The sequence below is a fragment of the Plecotus auritus genome (genome assembly GCF_963455305.1).
Source record: "Plecotus auritus genome assembly, chromosome: 5".
NCBI classification, from domain to species: Eukaryota; Metazoa; Chordata; class Mammalia; order Chiroptera; family Vespertilionidae; genus Plecotus; species Plecotus auritus.
In genome coordinates this window covers 171,928,949-171,931,418 of record NC_137776.1, presented here as the reverse complement: position 1 = coordinate 171,931,418, position 2,470 = coordinate 171,928,949, and the positions used below count along the sequence as shown (strand labels likewise).

Sequence of the window (2,470 nt, the reverse complement as noted above, 5' to 3'; positions counted from 1 at the left end):
CTGAGCTGGAGATCCAGGTTAGGAATGATCGAAAAGAAAGGAGAGTTAGGAGTCGATGAAGTTACTTAAAAAGAGCTCATAACAGAAATTCAAAACCTAGACGTCTATGATTGGCCCCCTAAATTATGTCCAAGTTTACATGTTGGGTATATACACTGAATGGCCAGATTATTATGATCTCTGAACGCATAATAATCTGGTCACTCAGTGTATATCCTATATAATAAAAGGCTAATATGCAAATTGTCCCCTCGACCAGGAGTTCGACCAGCAGGCAGGCCAGCCAACCACCCATGTCCCCTCCCCCTGTCCAGGCTGGCCGGACCCCACCCATGCACGAATTCATGCACCGGACCTATAATATATATATTATATGTATGTATTATATATATGTATACACACACACACACACACACATAATATCAGAATAATCTGGCCACTCAGTGTATATGCATTTGAAAGATAATACATATATTTTACCAGGTTGTCAGAGGGACCTATGAGCCACAGAATTCTTAAAATTCCCTAATTTAGAGCAGAGAGAATTTTAAAAAAATAAATTTTTATTGATTTCAGAGAGGAAGAGATAGAAACATCAATGATGAAAGAGAATCATTGATTGACTGCCTCCTGCACACCCCCTACTGGGGATCAAGCCCACAACCCGGGCATGTGCCCCAACCGGGAATAATCAAACCTTGACCTCCTTGGCAAAGAGAATTTTTAAAAGTTATTGCAAAAAATACAGGCAGGTTTACAGTTGTTTGTATGGACAATAATACAATAATTAATAAATAATAATACAAGAATGAACTCTGTGTTTTGCATACTCATAAGTGTAACCTACTTTCGCCCACCCTGCATAAGAAATGACTGCATGCCATTAAGCAGTCCCCATGCCCCCTCTGCCCCCATTTCCTTCAGACCTGCAGTTCTCTTTTCTGGCCTGCAGTGTCTCCACCTGTAAAGCCAGAAATTCATTTTTCACAATTCACTTCTTGAGGTGCCAACAATGCAGCATAGTGTTGGTCTTCACCATTGTTAGGTGTTCAGAGCCTGCTGAGGCCCAGTGCTGGCTCCCCGACTGAAGCAGAGCAGGCAGGCAGAGGAGGATAATTATAACACACTGTGATGTGTGTTACAATAATGGACTGGAAGGTGCTGGGGGCGGGGTGGGGGATTCAGGCATAAACCATCCTGTAAAGCTCTTGGCCAGCTGTATATATTACAGCTCTTGGACTCCTCAGCTGACACTGGGTTCTGGTCACATGGGCCCCATGCAGGCACTCCCTGGTTACTCTTTCCTAATCATTTCAGATGCTGTTTTCCCCTTTCAATTTCAATTCAGTGCTCATAATTTATAAAAAATAAATCACCTGCCTCGGTAGTGTGTAATTCCCAAAACTAACTGTTCACCCACAGCAAAGCAACCATGCCTAGCTTCCAGAGGAAGCGTCATGCTCTCGCCCTTCCTCCATCCTCACTGTGGGCCGGCCACATCGAGTCCAGGACAAGCGTCCAGAATTCAGCCCCCTCGTGGCTGTGCTCCCCACCCTGCACGGCTGCCATATGAATGCATTTTTTAGTGTGTTTTTTTAACTAAAGTCCCTTCATTTTTTTTCTCCTCATCGTTTCTCAGCTTTTCTTGCTTGGAATGATACCTTCATTTTTATTTTATTTAAAATACAGGTCTTGAATTACTTCCAGCCTGTGCCATATTAAAAGTAAGAACTTCTCCCTTCTTTAGTCCCATATGGGTGTGATAATTTTTTGGTGTTTTTTTTTTGTTTGTTTGTTTTTTAGGGTTTGTTTTGTTTATGTAAAAAGAGTTGTATTTGTAAAGAAACGGGGAATGAGAGACTTAATCAAACAAGCCAAATCCCAAATTATCATCTGATTGTTCTGACTCCTCCTCCTCCTTCTCCACTGCAGCAGCTGGGGCAGAACCAGCTGCAGGGGCTGCGGACCCTGGGGCAGCTGAGACCACCACAGCCCCGTTGGGAACACTGGCCAGCTTGCCAATACCTGGGACAATGACATCTTCGATGTTTGACGTTTTGTCCGTTCAGCTCACTGATGACCTTGTTGCTCCAACCCTCATCCGCCTCAATGCCCACACTGTCCAGGATCTTCTTGATGTCCATGGTGCTGGGGGAGGCACTGCCCCAAGGGTGGCCAGCAGGTAGGAGGCAACGTAGGGCATCTTGGCGGCAGAGGAAGGGCCTTTTCAGAGTTGTTTTTGTGTTGTTGTTTTTTTCTAACGGAGGATTTGGGGGAAAACACACAAAAACATCTAGTCTTCGAAACTCAATTTTATGCCATCATAGCTAATTCATGGACCAGGCTGATCCTTAGTTCCCTCATTTGTTAAAAGGAGGCAGTAACAGGATAGCATCATCCTGTATCACTTTTGTTGGTGAAGCTTATATCACAACTCATGGGGCCGAGTGATTTTATAAATTCTGAAATG

The 2,470-nt window shown here is 43.8% G+C and overlaps 1 pseudogene across 1 annotated transcript; it reads right to left on the bottom strand.

Annotated features, from left to right (window-relative positions):
- Positions 1-1,861: 1,861 nt before the first annotated feature.
- LOC308248772 lies at positions 1,862-2,203 on the bottom strand (annotated as a pseudogene). The gene has a single exon. The product of its transcript is annotated as an uncharacterized misc_RNA (transcript).
- Between the last annotated feature and the right edge of the window lie 267 nt (positions 2,204-2,470).